The sequence below is a fragment of the Dromiciops gliroides genome, chromosome 1, assembly GCF_019393635.1.
Source record: "Dromiciops gliroides isolate mDroGli1 chromosome 1, mDroGli1.pri, whole genome shotgun sequence".
Taxonomy (NCBI): domain Eukaryota; kingdom Metazoa; phylum Chordata; class Mammalia; order Microbiotheria; family Microbiotheriidae; genus Dromiciops; species Dromiciops gliroides.
Window position 1 is genome coordinate 497,647,463 of NC_057861.1, and position 19,701 is coordinate 497,667,163.

Here is a 19,701-nt window from a genome sequence, read left to right on the forward strand (position 1 = left end):
ACATTATTTCATTTGATCTTCACAATGACCCTAGGAGATTTATACTATTATTATCCCCATTTTACATTTGAGGAAACTGAGGCAATCAGAAGTTAAGTGACTTGCCCAAGATCACATAGCTAGTGATAGAGACTAGATTTGAACTCAGGCGTTTCATACTCTGGGCCCAGTCCTCTTTTCACTATGCCACCTAGCTGCGAAAAAAAAGTTTGCTTCTAGCAGAGCCAAGATGGCAGAGAGAAACCCAGTAGTTGCCTGAGTTTTCCCATGTTTCCCTCAAAAACAACATTAAATCAAACCTCTAAACGGACTCTGGAACTACAGAACCTACAAAAAGACAAAAGGATGTTGTCCCCTCCATTCTAGATGGAAGCGGCTGGGGCCAGAGCCGGGCACTACCCGCTGCACCTCCGCCTTCTCTTTTCCTTTCCCACGCCCCCGTCCCATGCTGCCGGCTAGTCCCCGGAGCGGCCCTTGGTTGTCTCGGGCCATGACCAGAACCATGCTGGTAATGCAGATGAAGCACCTAAACTGAACATTTTAAGGATTTTGGAGCAAAAAAGATCTTTTCATTCAACAATGGCAGGAAAATCATCATTTTTTAAAGTAATTCTCCTTGGAGATGGTGGCATTGGGAAGAGCTCACTTATGAATTGATATGTCACTAACAAATTTGAGAGCCAGCTATTCCACACAATAGGTGTGGAATTTTTAAATAAAGACATGAAAGTGGATGGACATTTTGTAACCATGCAGATTTGGGACACAGCAGGTCAAGAATGCTTTAGAAGCCTGCGAACACCATTTTACAGAGGTTCTGACTGTTGCCTTCTTACTTTCAGTGTAGATGACTCTCAGAGTTTCCAGAACTTGTGCAACTGGAAGAAAGAATTCATTTACTATGCAGATGTCAAAGATCCTGAAAGCTTTCCTTCTGTGATTTTGGGTAACAAGATTGACATAAGTGAGAGACAAGTTTCTACAGAAGAAGCCCAGGTCTGGTGCAGGGACAACGGCAACTATTCTTACTTTGAAACAAGTGCAAAAGATTCCATAATGGAGCAGCTAGGTGGCGCGGTGGATAGAGCACCTGCCCTGGATTCAGGAGGACCTGAGTTGAAATCCAGCCTCAGACACTTAACACTTACAAGCTGTGTGACCCTGGGCAAGTCACTTAACCCCAATTGCCTCACAAAAAAAAAAACAAAAAGATTCCATAAATGTTGCAACAGCTTTTGAGGAAACTGTTAGAAGAATTCTTGCTACTGAGGATAGGTCAGATCACTTTATTCAGACAGCTTATTCAGATAAGCCCGGATCATCTTGTTGTTGACTGTTAGAAAGCTTTGCCAATACAGCTCTAACCAACTCATTTACAAAATGAATCAGGGGAAATGGGAGGAAAAAGATCATAAGATAAAGATCCAGCAAGTCCAGTTCTAATAATAAAATATAAACTAATCTATACTGATGCTTCATTAGAAGGTGGAAGGGAAATATCCATTCATTGAGTAACCTATTTACTGAAGGCACATAACATTTATAAATAAAGATGTCTAATAACAATTGGTTACTTAAATTTTAATGTGTAACTTACAGAGCTAATAATAAATCAAATGAATACTTTAAATATAATTAAAATTAAAACTTGAATTTCTAGAAGCACTACATGGGTTACTCCCCTAGAATTCAAATGAGGAACACATTTTTGTATGTATATATTTTTACAAAATTAGCATTTCATTCTTGGTTCATTGAAAGCACATTTTAAAAATGCTCAATATTAAAGATTTAAGTGACAAAATTAAAAAAAACACAGGAGGACACAATCCTCCCACTTAAGATAATTTAGAAGCTTCAGGAAAGATCTGTCTCACCTGAATGAAAGGGAAGAGCAGCTCAGTACAGCTCAGCAGGCAGCTCAGCTCAGCTGAGAGTGTGGCAGCTGAGAGCTGTAAGAAGCTTACAACAGTGACCCCTGTGCCCCAGAAGCAGACCTCAACTTTATACATTGACAGGTTCTATGGTGAAAGGGAAGACCAAAACTCAAACTCATACGAGTTTGTCAAAATGCCTACAAATGAAGACTCAAGTGGGAAGATGATCTTGTCTAAAGACCAAAAAGCCTTCTTTGAAGAGCTCAAAAAGGCTTTTAAAAACCAAATGAGAGGATAGAGCACCGGCCCCAGAGTCAGAAGTACCTGAGTTCAAATCAGGCCCCAGAGATTTGACACTTACTAGCCATGTGACCCTGGGCAAGTCACTTAACCCCAATTGCCTCACTTAAAAAAAAAACCCAAATGAGAGAGGTAGAAGAAAAATGGAAAAAGAAATTAGAGAAATGAGAGTTACACTGGAAAAAGGACAAAAATTGACTAAGGAAAACAATTCCTTAAAAAATAAAATTGGGGGCAGCTAAGTGGCTCAGTGGATAAAGTACCAGCCCTGGATTCAGGAGAACCTGAGTTCAAATCCGGCCTGAGACACTTGACACTAGCTGTGTGACCCTGGGCAAGTCACTTAACCCCAATTGCCTCACCAAAAATAAAGAAATAAATAAATGAAATGAAATAATTTAAAAAATAAAATAAAATTGGCCAAACAAGAGAAAAGATTATCTAGATGGGAGGGGGAAATGGCCAAATGGGGAAAAAAAATTTGCCAAATGGGAGAAAAAATTGGCCAAATGGAAAAAGAGGTACAAAAGCTTACTAAGGAAAAGAATGACTTAAAAATTAAAATTGGACAGATGGAAGCTAAGACACCAAGAATCTTGCAAGCAGAATCAAAAGAATGAAAAAATAGAAGAAAATGTGAAATAACTTTTTGGAAAAACAACTGACCTGTAAAATAGATCCAGGAGGGATAATCAAAGAATTATTAGACTACCTGAAAGCCATGATCAAGAAAAGAACCTACACACCATATTCCAGAAAATTATCAAGGAGAGTTGCCATGACATTATAAAATCAGAGGATAAAATCATCATTGAAAGAATCCACTGATCACCTCCTGAAAAAGACCCCAAAAGGAAAACTTCAAGTAATATTGTAGCCAAACTCCAGAATTATCAGGTGAAGGAGAAAATACTCTAAGCAGCCAGAAAGAAATAATTTAAATATCATGGAGCCACAGTCAAGATTGCACAGGATCTGGCAGCTTCAACATTAAAGGTTCACGAGGCTTGGAATATGATATTCTGGAAGGCAAAGGAGCTTGGATTACAACTAATAATCAACTACCCAGCAAAACTGATCATTCTCTTTCAGAGGAAAAGATGGACATACAATGAAATAGGGGACTTCCAAGGTTTCCTGAAAAAAAGACCAGAACTGAACAGAAAATTTGATCTCCAAATACAAGACTCAAGAGAAGTATAAAGAGGTAAACAAGGTCAGGGTGGGGGAAGGTTGTTCAATGAGGTCAAACTGCTTACATGCCTATGAGGGAGGATAATACTTCTAACTCTTGGGATCTGTATCTTGAATAAAACTAAGAGCTGGTTTTATGAAATAACCAATAAAATAGATAAAATATTGGTTAATTTGATTTTTAAAAAAAAGAAAGAAGAAAACCAAATTACCAGTATCAAAAAATGAAAAGGGTGAATTCACTACCAATGAAGTGGAAATTAAAGCAATAATTAGCAGCTATTTTGCCCAAGTGAATGCCAATCAATTTGACAATATAAATGAAATGGAAGAATATTTACAAAAATATAAATTGCCCAGGTTAACAGAAGAGGAAATTAAATCCTTAAATAAGCCCATTTTAGAAAAAGAAATTGAACAAGCCATCAATGAACTCCCTAAGAAAAAATCTCCAGAACCAGATAGGTTTATAAATGAATTTTACCAAACATTTAAAGAACAATTAATCCCAATTCTATACAAAATATTTGAAAAAATAGGTAAAGAAGGAGTTCTACCAAATTCCTTTTGTGGCAAAAATATGGTGTTGATACCTAAACCAGGCAGAGCCAAAACAGAGAAAGAAAATTATAGACTAATTTCCCTAATGAATATCAATGGTAAAACCTTAAAATATTAGCAAGGAGATTACAGCAAGTGATCACCAGGATGCTACACTAAGACCAGGTGGGATTTATACCAGGAATGCAAGGCTGATTCAACATTAGAAGAACTATCAACATAATCAACCACATCAATAACAAAACTAATCAAAATCATATGATTATCTCAATAGATGCAGAGAAAGCATTTGACAAAATACAACACTCATTTCCTATTAAAAACACTAGAGAGCATAGAAATAGGTGGATCTTTCCTTAAAATAATAAGCAGTATCTATCTAAAAGCCATCAGCAAACATTATATGTAATGTGGATAAGTTAGGGGCATTCCCAGTAAGATCATGGGTGAAACAAGGATGCCCATTATCACCTCTATTATTTAATATTATACAAGAAATGTTAGCTACAGCAATAAGAGAAGAAAAAGGAATTAATGGAATTAGAATAGGCAAGGAGGAAACAAAACTATCACTTTTTGCAGATGATATGATGGTATACTCTGAGAATCCTAAAGAATCAACAAAAAATTCTAGAAACAATTAACAACTTTATCAAAGTTGCAGGATATAAAATAAACTCACATAAATCATCAGCATTTCTATACATGACCAACAAAGCTCAGCAGCAAAAGATAGAAAGAGAAATGCCATTTAAATTAATGGTAGACAATATAAAATACTTGGGAATGTACTTGTCAAGACAAACTCTATGAACACGATTGCCAAACACTTTTCATACAAATAAAATCAGATCTATGCAATTAGAAAAATATCAATTGCTCATGGATAGGCCAAGCTAATATAATAAAAATGACAATTCTACCTAATTAATTTACTTATTCAGTGTCATACCAATCAGACTACCTAAAATTATTTTATAAAACCATAAAAAATAATAACAGAATTCATCTGGAAGAACAAAAAGTCAAGAATATCAAGGGAACTAGTGAAAAATTGCACAGGAAGGTGGGCTAACTGTACTAAATCTGAAGCTTTACTATAAAGTGTCAGTCATCAAAACTATTTAGTACTGGCTAAGAAATAGAGTGGTGGATCAATGGAATAGGTTAGGCACAGGAGACATAGTAGTAAATGACTATAGTAATCTACTGTTTGATAAACCCAAAGACTTCAGCCTTTGGGATAGGAACTCAGTATTTGACAAAAACTTCTGGGAAAACTGGAAGAGGGTATGGCAGAAACTAGGCATAGACCAACATCTTACACCTTATACTAAAATAAGGTCAAAATGGATACATGATTTAGACATAAGAGGTGATACCATAGGTAAATTAGGAGAGAAAGGAATAATATACCTATCAGATCTATGGAGAGGAAAACAATTTATGTCCAAACAAGAGATAGAGAATATTATGAAATGCAAGATGGAAGATTTTGATTACATTAAATTAAAGAGTTTTTTGTACAAACAGAAGCAATTCAACCAAAATTAGAAGGGAGGCAGAAAACTGGGAAACAATTTTTACAGACAGCATTTCTGATAAAGGCCTCATTTCTAAAATATATAGGGAACTAAATCAAGTTTATAAGAATGCAAGTCATTCCCCAATTGAGAAATGGTTAAAGGATATGAACAGGCAGTTTTCTGATGAAGAAATCAAAGCTATCAATTGCCATATGAAAAAATGCTCTAAATCACTATTGATCAGAGAAATGCAAATTAAAACAATTCTGAGATACCACCTCACACCTATCAGATTGGCTAACATGACAAAAAAGGAAAATAATAAATGTTGGAAAAGCTGTGGAAAAATTGGAACACTAATGCATTGTTGGTGGAGATGTGAACTGATCCAACCATTCTTGAGAGCAATTTGGAACTATGCCCAAAGGGCTATAAACCTGTGCATACCCTTTGACCCAGCAATACCATTATTAGGTCTTTTTCCCAAAGAGATCATAAAAAATGGAAAAGGACACACATGTACAAAAATATTTATAGCTGCCCTTTTTGTGGTGGCAAGGAATTGGAAATTGAAGGGATGCCCACCAATTGGGGAATGGATGAACAAGTTGTGGTATATGAATGTAATGGGATACTATTGTCCTGTAAGAAACAATGAGCAGGCAGATTTCAGAGAAACCTGGAAGGACTTACATGAACTGATGCTGAGTGAGATGAGCAGAACTAGGAGAACATTGTACACTGTATCAACAACATTGTGTTTTGATCAACTGTGATAGACTTGACTTTTCTCAGCAATACAATGGTCCAAGATAGTTCCAAAGGATTCATGATGGAAAATGCTCTCCAAATACAGAAAAAAAAGAATTGTGGATTATGAATGCAGATTGAACCATACTGTTTCTACTTTGGGGCTGTTTTTTTCCTTCTTTTTTGAGGTTTTCCCCTTGTGCTCTGATTCTTCTTTCACAAGATGACTAATGCAGAAATATGTTTAATGTGATTGTACATATATAACCTATATCAGACTGCTCTCTGTCTTGGGGAGGAGGGAGGGAAGAGTGGGTGGGGGAAAATTTGGAACTAAAGATCCTATTAAAACAAATGTTGAAAACTATCCTTATATGTAACTGTAAAATAATAAAATACTTTTATTTATTTTTTTAAGTTTGCTTCTAGTTTAAATTAAGTTCATTTGTGGTTTCTCCCTGTCTTTGGGAGGGAAATGGTTGAAATTAAAAGTTAATTAAGAAAAGGAATGATATTTTAGCTCAGTTTGGGACTCAGCAAGTTAATGAACCTTGTTAGAGCTTTTGGTTCCTGGCTGTTTACTACTGATTAAATTTTATATTCAAGGAAACAACAGTGAATCTATTCCATTTCATGCCTATTTTCCTGTTCATCCATTTTTAATCTACAAACACTCTAAGCACGAGCCAGTTTAGGTGTATTGGGGTATGAATTACTTGCAACACACAATGTCTCTGATATGGTTTTATTTTATAACAGCATGGGTCAAATGCATGATTTTCTACTGACACTAGTCAGAATGTCTGACCTTTACCAGATGAAATAAGATTGAGCTGGTTTCTCCACCGTTACTTAGTTCTGTCAGCTGAGGGTTCAATTTCATGCCATATCTATGTGTCCCATGGCTCTCTTTTTTTGTGCTTTTAATTCTATGGTTTTTAAGAATGGCTATTATTCCAAGGATTCATGTAAAGATTGTTGTTACTGAAAAGCATATTTCAAGGACTGAGATAATTCAGGAACTGCTGGTGTGGAGAAGTCAAGTATTTCAAGGGTCATTCAAGCCCAAGATGAAACAGGATCAGGTGCAACAAAGCTTAAACGATGGAATAGTCAAAACCAAAGGCAACTCTGTGGATTGACAAATGATTGCTTCAAAATAGCCTAAGCAATACTCAGAAAATGAGTATAGATTTCCTAGTAACTGGAAAAGTTCTTATTGATTCCTTTCCATTGTGGTGTAGGCTTCTTGAAGTTGGAAGAACAGTGGAAAGAAAAGTAAAAAAGAAAAAAAAACCCACAACCACAACTGCTAACCAATGCTGTGAAGAAAAACCACTTATACACAAAGCAATACAACCACTAGAGTCCTAAAGACTGGGAAAAAATCACTATTACTAGTGAAACTCATTTTTAAATTATTATTGCTATTTAAAGCTATACCAATACAATGCTCAGAAGTCCAGATGAGCCAGTAAGATTCAAGCTTCTCCATTAAACTTTAAAATGTCAATTCACCAAAGTGTTTGAAGAATTTTTTTTTTACTTCCAGTGGGTCTGGAAGTCTTGCCTTAATTGAGGGAATGATGAACTCTGGTAAATATATTATTATACTGAGAAGCAGAATACTCATAGAATTACTGAAATTTCCAAAAGAAGAAAAATAGCACACCATATCCTTACACCATGTCACATGTCATAAAATATTAAGAAATTTACCCAAGAAATGAACTGAGAACCCATCTGATTTAAATCCCGTTTAATAGGAAAATGGGAGACTTCACTTTAAAAAATGGAATGTTAAAGATATGCTTTATATCCAATGTGACAAAAATGTGATTTTGTAATTAAAGAATATATATATATGTGTGTGTGTATATATATAATATATAAAAATCTTGTGAACTCAGTACCAAATCATATAAAACAAGTGATTTCAGCAAAGAGGATTTATTGCCTATTAAAAGTTTTTGAAAGATGTAGAAACTTGTAAGGTTTATTATATGAACAAATTTAATTATATTATGTTGTCCCAAGTAATTCATATACCATCATTGTAGTAGTTGTTGTTTATCCATCATTTTTGACAAGGACCAATAACATCATGGGGTGATATCTTGACTTGCTAGTGAATTGGAATGAAGTGAGACAGAGTCACATTAGCCTCACTCTCTCTTCCAGAGTCATTAGAGTCCAGTGGTAAGACAAAGTCAAGACAACTGGCAATTGCCCTGGGATGCAATGTGTGACCTTGGCATCTTTAATATCTGACCCAATTCTAAGTGCTCCACAGCATCTTCTTCAGTTGTCTTCATGACCATTGGAACAAATTGTTCTCATCTGCCCATTCTATCAAGAGAAGTCTTCAGGGGCAGCTAAGTGGCTCAGTGGATAAAGTACCATCCCTGGATTCAGGAGTTCCTGAGTTCAAATCCGGCCTCAGACACTTGACACTTTACTAGCTATGTGACCCTGAGCAAGTCACTTAACCCCCATTGCCCCGCAAAAAAAAAAAAAAGAAGAAGAAGAAGAGAAGTCTTCATATGCTTGGGGTAGATATCCCCCTAACTCACCAATGGGTTTGAGGCCTTTCAGTGTGATGTTTAAAATCTAAATTGTGGTTGCCTTAAATCAGAAGCTTCAGCTCCAGTCTAGTCTAGTCTAGAGTTCCAGCCTGGTTGGGTTCTTCCTGAAGTCCTCCTCCATGAGCCTGCTTTAATCAGGAACCCCCAGCAAGCTGTTTGTGGAAGCTTTTTATAGATCTGGAACAGAGGCAGTCCTTACACACTGCTTCAAGGTGATTGGTTGGCTTCATCCAAATCCATTGTCTTTGAAGGTGTTCTCAAGTTGAGTTCACAGTCTAGTTTCTGAAAACAATACCTTCTTAAGGGATAGCCAGGTATGATTACAATCCAATTAACTTGAAGTAGGCTTAATCAGCAGTCAATCACTCTCACTTGATTCAATCAGTATAGATTAGTCTACAGGTGGGTCTTTGAGTATCTGCTAAATCCCATTATTTCATCACATCAGTTACTCTCCACCTGATTTAGCCTATCTGGTGAGGCAGGGCTCAGCAAGCCTTCACACCAAAGGTGCTATTCCTCCAGAGATGAGGAGGAAGTGGGGGAGGGTGTTCACCATTTTAGTAGCTCTTACCTCAAACTCTCTGTAGGTGCATTTCCCTCTGTGCTATTTCTCCTCTTTTTTTTTTTTTTTTAGTGAGGCAATTGGGGTTAAGTGACTTGCCCAGGGTCACACAGCTAGTAAGTGTTAAGTGTCTGAGGCCAGATTTGAACTCAGGTACTCCTGACTACAGGGCCGGTGCTCTATCCACTGCGCCATCTAGCTGCCCCTATTTCTCCTCTTTTTAAAAATGTTATTTTATTTGTTATATATAATTATATTTTATACGTATATCAAATGTAGATATAATATACACAAAGACATATATGGTATATATAATAAAAATTTTCTACATTATTACATTTAGATATACCTAGAAATATTCTAATACATATAACTTAGTATTTTAAGTCCTTGAACAACTGTTTTATAAATAACAAATACATATCAATTTATATAAATAATTTATGACAAATTTGTTTAAATGTAAATACTATATAAATAGTACCTAAATAACTCATAAATGCACAACATATATGTGTTTGTATGCATATAAATGCACATATACTTCTTATACCCTTCCCAGCACACCCTAACCTCACCTTTCCAGATTAAACATTTCTCTTATATTTTTTTATTTTAATATCTATTCCTCCCTTACCCCTTCCTTTCCCCCCTCACAGAGGTGGTAAATAATTTGATATGGATTATACATATATGATCATGGAAAACATCAACATATTTGTCACTTTATGAAAGAATGTGAAAAACAGCATGCCCCAATCTATTCCAACTACTTCTCCTCTTGATTTTTTATAATCCTCTCTTCCCTCCAAAGCATATCTGTCCTATGTTTGATATCTTTTGTGCCCTAATTGAGGACTGGTTATCTATTATAATTCATTAATTTTAACAAAAGTGTCAATGATTGATAATTACTTTATTACTATTCCCTTTACAAACATACACATGCATACAAACACTTTCCAGAGAATATAAAGGGTTTCAGTGCCTTAACCTAGAAGAGTAAGTGATGTGGGAATTTCAGGTACATAGTGACAGGGATAGTAGGATAGATATTTTTGGTCATTGGGACATTTTTATCATCTTCCAATCACACCATATATTTAGCTTCCTGTTACATCCAGAAGTAAAATTAGCTCTGCCCAAATCACATCAGGACATGAGCACATGGGTGCATTTGTGTGTACATGGTTCAGGGCATAAGGAGAAAGGCTTTTTCCTTAAGGGTCCTTTGGGTCCACAGGCTGAACTGAATTCAAATAAAATTCCCTTGGCCTGTAGATAATGATAGTCATTCATACACTGAACAAACATATAATAAGGGCCCTCCATGTGTAAAACACTATGCTAGATGGGGGTTGGGGAGAGCAGGTATGCAAAGATGAATAAGACATAGTGTTTACCCTTAATGAATTCACCATGTTTTGTTGTCCTGCTGTCCCATGCTTGCCCCACATGGCACTTTCTCCTATAGCAAACATAGCATCAAAATAAGTCATCTTTTTGAATATCCTCATGGTGTGACATTTTGATACATTCATAAAAGTGATGAAATCAAAACTTTTAAAAGAGATTGAGAAAAGATAATAAATCAATTTCACTTATTCAGTCACAGGCAAGGCATTGTTCTATGCACTGAAAGAAATAAGAAATATATCATATGGTTCCTTCCCTTAAGAACCCTACTATAGTCTAGTACAAGAGTATATAATCTAGAAGAACCTTCTCTTCTTATCCAAACCTGTGCCAACCAAGGGGTACCTAGTCACTTATCCCTGCTCCCACCCCAATCAGGTTTTTTACTAGAAAAGTTGTGAAATCTGAACCAATGTCAATACAGAAGTAATCAATCCAATCTTCATTCCTATAACCAATGCCTAAGAATGTCATCAGACTAAGTGGCAGACTGAATAGTCAAGCTTCCAGTGGCTCACTCTCATGAGGACATTTCTTCTCCTTATGAAAAGGAAAGGAAATTGCTGATTACAAATTCAAGAGATTCTAAAAGAAAAAGGCCAACAAATCCAACCCCTCAACTAGGGCCTTTTTAGAAGGTGTTTTCCCACTCACAGTCAAAAATTCATCCAGAAGACTTAGTTTTCCCATTCTAGGAGAGGCAGCATGGTATAATGGCTAGAGGTCTTGGAACCAGGAATACCTGTGTTCAAGATCTTCCTAGGATACATATTTGCTTTATGCCCCTGGATAATCCACTTAGAAATGCGCCCAAGAAATTTTCTAAGAGAAGGTGAAAACCTGCATGGGTAGAAGGAGTTTCCTCACCCTGGACTATCCTATACTAATGAAACCACAAGTTCAATCTCTATCCTTATGAGGAGGGGGAAAAGTGGGGGAGAGGGGGCTGTTTATCCTTCCTATAGTGGGTTACTGAGCATTCTGCACAAATTAGTTAAAATTAGTTAGGAGGGGGAGGTAGAAAGGGGAAAACCCACTACTTCCTTTTGTAGATTATGACACTATATAATCAACCTCCTGTGAGGGCACTTTCTTTTGCTCAATTTCATCCCATTATATGTAGTTATATCCTTTAAAGACCACCTTAAATAATGTCTCTCTGTCCCTGGTGCTTGTTACCTTCAAGTCATTAAAGAACGTTTTTGTATTCCCTCCAGTCTGACCAACTTTGGTTACTATTAAATCAACCTAAACATATTTGCTTCTTTTAATCACAATTTAAGATGTTGGGGTGGGAGAGGGGAGGAGAGGAAAGGGGAGGGGAGGGCAGGGAAGGAGAGGATAGAGTGAAAGGATAATTTTTCATTATGCTATGAGCTAAAATGGGGTATAGTCAAAAGTACTTGCAATTCTCATCCAGTATAACTCAAAGAGACTCTGGACTGCATGGTCCATTCCTTCTCATATCCTAATTGCCATTCTTGAGTTTCTAAGTTTACCTAGGGGGTTCAGGTCCAGAGGTGAATAAAGTCAAGCCACACTTAGTCTGGGCAACCAGGGTGAGCCTTCAAAGTTTAACCAGCTTCTGATCCAAGAAGATGTTTTGATCAGCTCAGAAAATGTCCCAGAATACCCTCATTTGGTCCATCTCTTCAGAAACTGTGTTCCACATCACATCCCCAGAAGTTCATTTCCAAACCTACATTGCCTAATAAGCTCTACTCATTATGATATCATGGGATCTAACTGTTCTATTTAAGTTATAAGGGACTTTGTGTAAAACTTGAATTGGATAAATCACTAGAACTTCAATTAACCGAAATGTTTGTTGTGGTGCTCCACTTTTAGGAAAAAGAGGCAAATGACAACAAACCAAGCTGTCAAAGACTTAGTCAATAATTTGACTTCTAGTGTATGGCATGGGGTCAAAATATGCACAGTTAACACTCCTATGTCTGCTAAGAGAACCAGTTACAAGATTAAAGATTCCAAGTTACTGTAAGATACTGAATAATGTATGATAGATTCAATTATATAGAATCCTAGTTAAATATCAAAATAAATTGATCAAAAAACTCATTCCCTGAGCATCCCAGGTAATCAAGTTGGGTTTTTTAAAAAACTTTCCATCATCACACCATTATATTTCAAATACCATTCTGCAAAAAGCATTGGCCACAGCGTCTTGCCTGAAGTGGCCTCACCTGTCAAAATAAAATTCAATGCTTTAGGGAGTTCTATTCAAAGCAAAAACTGCAAGAAACACTTAAATGTGCCCTCCAATATTTATTGAAAAAATGTTTTCCTTGCTTTCTAAAGAGCTGTGACAAAAATAAAATGTCCACTCAATGCCCATCTGGAAGGATGATGAAGTCCAGAGTTTTAGAATATATTACAAAGGTCATTAAGTCAGAAAGATCATCTGTTTGCAGAAATACATTATCTTCATGGAGCATATTTCTTCAGATATCTTAACCCCAAATCTAGAAACCTTTCAAATCTATCACATTGTCTCTTCTCTTTACAATGTCATCCCCATATTTTTAAAAAGAGAGAGAAAGGGAGGGAGAAAGAAAGGAGAAAGAAGGAAGGAAGGAAGGAAGGAAGGAAGGAAGGAAGGAAGGAAGGAAGGAAGGAAGGAAGGAAGGAAGGAAGGAAGGAAGGAAGGAAGGAAGGAAGGAAGGAAGGAAGGAAGGAAGGAAGGAAGGAAGGAAGGAAGGAAGGAAGGAAGGAAGGAAGGAAGGAAGGAAATATAGACCATGTATGTGTGTATGTGTGTATGTGTGTGTGTGTGTGAGAGAGAGAGAGAGAGATGCTTGGCTTTCTCTTAATCAGTTTCAAGTATTATTAGGGCTCTGAAAGTTGCTGAAGGGAATTCTCAAGATTGAAGGAATCCCAGAGAGCAACCTCAAAGTCAGAGTGAAAAGGCGTATGTTACTGTAACCCCATCTCATCTTTCATATCTTAGGTTCTGAAAATTGAATGAAGGAGTTTAACTAAGTTGGTCTAAGAACTTTAATAATTCCTCATGATGGCCTCTCTATCACACTGATTTCACAAGTTCTAAAATTCATTTCTGAGTCAAATACACCAATGAAGCAATAATGTTTCTTATGAGTTGGTCTTATATCATAATAATATGGAGGAGGAGAGTTGATCTTAAGCCTGTATTCTTTAGGGACAAAATCCATTCATTTTACATAATTTGAAAACTATCAAATATTTATGATGCTTACAAAAAAGAATTTTTCCAGATAAGGTTATAACCTCGTTTTTAAAAAATACTCTTCCATGAATTGGATTTAGCATATAATAAATTTGGGCTGTGATCAACAGAACCTGTATAGACTTTTTATTATTATTAATACAGTTTTCTCATGTACACAAGCACTTTGCTAATTCTATTTGTCCTCTTACATAATCATAACATGAGCAAGTTAAATTAACTCTGGCAAAGTCTTCTGCTTTCATAATTTAATAAGACTATAAATAAGGCAATAGATTGCTCATGGGAAGGATGAAAGAGAAGAGAAAATAAAAATAAATAAGGGAAAACACATATTTAAACCTTGTCTCAAATTTGTTTGGATAGGAATCAAACCTTTTTTTTTTCTTGAGTCTTCTTCTCAACTAGTACTTGCCCATACCAAAGAATCACTATATAGTCTGGTATAGAATCACAGAATTGGAGAATTGGAAAGGATTTTAACATCTATCTACTCCAACCCATATATAAGGAATTCCCACTATAATATAACCAACATATGTACATCCAGCCTCTGCTCAAAGACCTCCAAAAAGAAGGAATCCATCCACCACTTCTATCAGCATCAGACTCTACTTTTACACAGTCTAATTGTGAAGAAATTGTTCATGATGTCAAGCCAAAATTGGCCTCTTCGTAATTTCTACCCACTTGTCCTGGTTCTGACCTCTGGTGTCAAATAAAACAAGCCTATTCCATCTTCCACATGACAGTATAGCTCCTCTGTCATCTTAAAGGGAGCCCATGCCTAATGTTACAGTTGACCAGATATTCAAGATCAAGGAATGAGTATATTAAATACACATACACACTCACACACACACACACACACACACACACACACACACACACACACACTTGGAGAACTGTCACTTATTGATAGCCTCCATTTAGATAACTCATCAGAAAAATGATCAAATTAACCTGCCAATAACAACACCAAATAGAAAACTAAGGTAATTACCATGAAATTCGGCATATTTCATAGGCATCTTTCGATCAAAAAATAGAGTGGGCTCTCTTGGGAGGTAGTGGGTTGCCATTATTAGAGGCATTTGAGCAAAAACTGAATGACCACTTGTCAGGTTGTAAGATATATTGTGCCAGGGATTCCTTTTTAAGTTAATGGTTAGACAAAATGAACATTAAGGTCCCTTTCATCTCTGAAATTCTGTAATTTATATGATTCTTGATCACTCATCTCTGATCTACTTTTTTGATACTTAGATAACTCTGTGATTTCATCAATGGGTATCTCCCTCACCAGTATAGATCTTAAATAGTCTATTATCTCAGCCTGTGTAATTCTAGTCTGCATCTTTATTATCTTACTTTATTATCTCAGACATACCAATATAGTTCTTAGGCCATCTATTTGCTGTATTTCAAGAGTAAGGTTGCTCTGGTCTGAGAGACCTTGTGTACTGTTGTCCATCTTGTGGGCATTTGTGGCCATTAAAACAATTCATAAAAGCTAGTACTTATTCACAAGCCAGCCTTCTGGTGATAATGAAACTCTACTTAGGTAAACAGTTTATTGCAAAAACCATTTTTTGCAGCCTTTCCAACTTGGGACTATCAGATGAAAAGTCTATCATTCCATTGATGTGTTTTCTAGGACACTTCACATTGTGATAAGGCTTCAAAGTACTACTTTAGTGAAGGCTTCCAGACCAATGGAAGCCCAAATAATGGCACAGCCATTCTCAATTCTGATGAAACATGACTGGCATATTAACACCAACTAATGGAAGCCCAAAGAAAGTTTTCTCCATGATGCCTGAATTGGCATACAAGCAACAAGAAACAGCAGCAGCCACAATTAAATAACAGAATCATTTTAGTAATTGGGTTTCAATAAATTCTGGCTAGAATACACTCTGTTTACTCATTTAGTAGTTTATCGCTTTCTAGCACTCATCAAGACTTCAGTGAACTCTCCTTAGTCAGCCACCTACAGTCTAGAATTAGTTGGCGGGAAGAGCAATCCCTTAGGTTGTTATGTGCATTTATATTATTTTATTTTAAAAATTATAAACTTAGGGCTCAAAGGATCTCCAGGAGTCCAAGTCCCTGAGTCTTACCCACAGGTTGTGGAATACATCCTCTTTGAAACTGGGGCTATTTCTTTTTCTTTTCCTTTGTATCAGAAGACACAGTGGTACAAGGCATATGGTGCTAACTAAATTGTCCAATTGAATTGAACACTGCAGAGTGCTGTTTTATTCCCCACAGAGATTATTTTAGGGCTTATTGGGAACTTTTGCTTGCATGCTAAAAGGGAGTGTATTGTAGTAGAAAGTGTACTTGATCTGAAATCTAAAAGCTTCTAATCCTGGCTCTCACACTAGTTAGCTATGTGACCCTAAGTAAATTAGAATTGTGCAGTTGAGCAAATATTGGATGCAGAATCTGGGGATCTGGGTTCAAATCCTAGTCCTGACATTTATTAGCTGTATAGCTTTAGGCAAATCATTTAACTCCTCTGAGACTTGGTTTCTTCATTTGTAAAATGACATGTTTGAACTAGATGCTTTCTAACATCCCTAACAGCTCTAAAACTATGATCCTACAACCTGTGGGTAAGTCATAGCACCTTTGCATGTCAGTTTCCTCATCTGTGAGGATAACAATAGTTGGACTAGGCATTATACAGGGTTGTTGTGAAGATACATTAAAATAATGACATACAGGGGGTAGCTAGGTGGTATAGTGGATAAACCACTGGCCCTGGATTCAGGAGGACCTGAATTCACATCCAGCCTCAGAAACTTGACATTTACGAGCTTTGTGACCCTGGGCAAGTCACTTAACCCTCATTGCCCCACAAAAATTATTATTATTATTAATAATAATAATAATGACATACAAATATATTTAACAATAGTTCCTTTATAATATTATTTATAACATAAAAACAAACATAATATTAATGTGATGAGAATTGTTTTCCAATCCAATTGTGCAAAACATGTCATTTATAACATTGTTAGTCATAATTCTTTTTCAACAACTAATTGAGATAAATATTTTGCCTTTGTAACAGGAATAGCAGAAAATTCTTTCATCCAAATAAGATGCACCCAGATGTGATAAACTTTGTATTGCTTTGCTTGATTAACCAGAGAACTCTCCTTTCACCAGTAGTCAATACTAAGTAGTCAATACCAGTAGTCAATATTAAGATTTCCAAGTTCAAATACTGCTTTTACCAATTAAACAAGTCTTATTAGAATGGAATGAAACTAAATATAACATAAAAATTCATGTCCTATATTATTATATATAAATATTATATGTCTTTTTACATTTAGAAATATCTAGGTCTTACCTTCTAGTTAAGCTGACAACATGAAAGGTTATAGGGAAACCCATCTCTCCCAAAGAAAGCCAGTGAATATCTGAAAATTTTCACCAGAAAGACTAATAATAAAGTAATTCCAGAAGATTCAGAAATAAATTCTTCCATCTAGTCTAGAACTACACAAAAAGACAACCAGAAGAGGGCAGAGGGTCTAACCAGGAAGGACAAAAGCAGCTCAAACAATCCCAAGAGAGGGTGTTGGGCAAGAAAAAACAGTATTAATTTTCCTAGTCACATAGAGATCAAGTGGAGGAAGGGGCCCTGGGTGAATTCCTGCAAACATACCTGAAATCAGGCAACATGGTTTTGCAAAATAGTTCTAGTTCCAAGAATTGTGTGACTGACAGCCAGTCCTAACCCTAGATGGTCAAAAAAGAAGACAGAATCAGCTTCCATAAGTCACCACACTGGAAGACATGGATCAGCCTAGCATTCCTCAGAGCACTAGCAGCCACAAGGGAAAGAGTGAATTTACTTGGGTAGCAAAAACAGGAGAACTATGGAAGCAGTCTAAGGTTAGCATGAGTTCTAGCATCCTACTGGGTCTGTTTAGGAATATAGCAAGGGATGAAACAAACACCTGATAGAGGTTCATACAAGGAGAAGACACAAATCAAACTCTGAGCCAACCCTAAACCACCAGAAGACTGAGATAGTTGACAGGCATTGAGACAAAGGTAAGGCCTAATATCAGCTATATCATCAAGAGAGACAATAACAGAAGAAGCAACATAAAGAGTACAGAGGGAGAGTATCAAATGAGGCCTACTGAGCCCATGCAAGAATGACAAAGGCAACTGCACAGAGCTCAGAATCATATACCCAAGGACTGAGACAAAAAATATAACCAGAGGACAACAAACAATGCAAAAATATGGGATAAGAGAAACCCAACAGATAAATTCAGAAAAAGAAAGTAATCCCACAGCAAATATAAGCAAAGTTTCAGAGGAAGAAAAACAGACTTGCCACAAGGACAAGAGCAGCTAGAAATAATAAAGAAAGATGTAAAATATAAACTTATAAAGACAATTAAAGTTTAAATCATGGTATTACTACTTACTACCTGTGACATTGGATAAATCACTTTATTTCCCTGAATCTTCTTCTTGTTGACTCATTTCAAGTCATGTCTGACTGTGAGTTTTCTTTGCAAAGATATTTGAGGGGTTTACCATTTCCTTCTCCAGCTCATTTTACAGATGAGTAAACTGAGGCAAACAGGGTTAAGTGACTAGCCTAGGTTCATATAGCTGGTAAGTGTTTGAGGCCACATTTGAACTCACGTTCTCCTGACTCCAGGCCCAGTACTCTATCTACTGTACCACCTAGCTGCCCTGGGTCTTAGTTTTCCCATATGTAAAATAAGGGGTTAGATTAGATGACTTCTAAGCTACTTTCTAGCTCTAGAGCTATAATCTTATTATCTACTAAGTACGGGACTCATCAAAAATAGAAGAGGGTAAACTAAACTCATGACTCTGTGAGACAAGAATTAATATTGGAACAAAGGTAAATTTTAAAAACAGGAAAAAAATTAGGTCTCTACTATCAAAAACAACTGATCTGGAATATAGGTCAAAGAGAGATCATTTAAGAATCATCAGACTTAAGATAGACAAAATAGACCTCTGGAGAAAATTGAATGGGAGAAGGAAAGGAATATGCCTTTTTCTCTGTGGTATATGGCACCTACACAAAAATTGACCATGTATTAGGGCATAAAAATCTCAGAATCAAATGTAGAAAGTCAAAAATATTAAATGCATCATTTTTAGATCATGATACAATAAAAATTACATTTAATAAAAGGCCATGGAAAGATAAATTTTAAATTAATTGGAAATTAAATAATCTAATCCTCAAGAATGAGTGGCTCAAAGAGCAAATCACAGAAACAATCAATAATTTCATTAAAGAGAATGACAACAATGAGACAACATACCAAAATTTTTGGTATGCAGCCAATGATTTATCTATTTTATTGTTTTTTAAAAATAAAACCAGCTCTTAGTTTTATTTATCAATTCAATGGTTTTCTTTCTTTCAATTTTAATATCTCTCCTTTGATTCTCAGTATTTCCAATTTGATATTTAATTAGAGATTTTTAATTTGGCCTTTTTCTAGCTTCTTTTTATTTTTAAAAAACAATAAAATAGATAAATCATTGGTTAATTTTATTTTTGAAAAAGAAAGAAAAGCAAATTACAAAAAGAAAAAACAAATTACCAGTATCAAAAATGAAAAGGGTGAATTCACCACCAATGAAAAAGAAATTAAAGCAATTTTGCCCAACT

At 35.9% G+C, this 19,701-nt stretch overlaps 1 pseudogene; it reads left to right on the forward strand.

Annotated features, from left to right (window-relative positions):
- Nucleotides 1–499: 499 nt before the first annotated feature.
- On the forward strand, nucleotides 500–1,333 carry LOC122750815 (annotated as a pseudogene).
- Nucleotides 1,334–19,701: the final 18,368 nt, after the last annotated feature.